This window comes from Arachis duranensis, chromosome 9 (genome assembly GCF_000817695.3).
Source record: "Arachis duranensis cultivar V14167 chromosome 9, aradu.V14167.gnm2.J7QH, whole genome shotgun sequence".
In the NCBI taxonomy this organism is placed as follows: Eukaryota; Viridiplantae; Streptophyta; class Magnoliopsida; order Fabales; family Fabaceae; genus Arachis; species Arachis duranensis.
The window spans coordinates 13,812,015-13,813,122 of NC_029780.3; positions in this window are offsets into that span (position 1 = coordinate 13,812,015).

Here is a 1,108-nt window from a genome sequence, read left to right on the forward strand (position 1 = left end):
ATTATGTTTGTCTATGTTTTGTGTCTTTACTTCATGATCATTAGTATGTAACCATGCCTTAAAGCTATGAATAAAATCCATTAATCCTTCACCTCTCTTAAAGGAAAAATGTTTTAATTCAAAAGAACAAGAAGTACATGAATTTCAAATTTATCCTTGAATTTAGTTTAATTATATTGATGTGGTGACAATACTTTTTGTTTTCTGAATGAATGCTTAAACAGTGCATATTTTTGATCTTGTTGTTTATGAATGTTAAAACTGTTAGCTCTTGAAAGAATGATGAACAAAGAGAAATGTTATTGATGATCTAAAAAATCATGAAATTGATTCTTGAAGCAAGAAAAAGCAGTGAAAAATCAAAAGCTTGCGAAAAAAATGGCGAAAAAAAAGAAATAAAAAAAGAAAAAGCAAGCAGAAAAAGCCAATAGCCCTTAAAACCAAAAGGCAAGGGTAAAAAGGATCCAAGGCTTTAGAGTGTGCTTAAGAGCTCTGGACACCACTAACTGGGGACTCTAGCAAAGCTGAGTCACAATCTGAAAAGGTTCACCCAGTTATGTGTCTGTGGCATTTATGTATCCGGTGGTAATACTGTGTCATGAGGTCCAAGTGAAAAGCTTGAGACTGAGTGGTTAAAGTCGTGATCCTAAGCAAAAAGAGTGTGCTTAAGAGCTCTGGATACCTCTAACTGGGGACTCTAGCAAAGCTGAGTCACAATCTGAAAAGGTTCACCCAGTCATGTGTCTGTGGCATTTATGTATCCGGTGGTAATACTGGAAAACAAAGTCCTTAGGGCCATGGCCAAGACTCATAAGTAGCTGTGTTCAAGAATCAACATGCTTAACTAGGAAAGTCAATAACACTATCCGACATTCTAAGTTCCTAGAGAAGCCAATCATTCTAAACTTCAAAGGAAAAAGTGAGATGCCGAAACTGTTCAGAAGCAAAAAGCTACAAGTCCCGCTCATCTAATTATAATTAATATTAATTGATATTTTGAAATTTATAGTATATTCTCTTCTTTTTATCCTAATTGATTTTCAGTTGCTTGGGGACAAGCAACAATTTAAGTTTGGAGTTGTGATGAGCGGATAATTTATACGCTTTT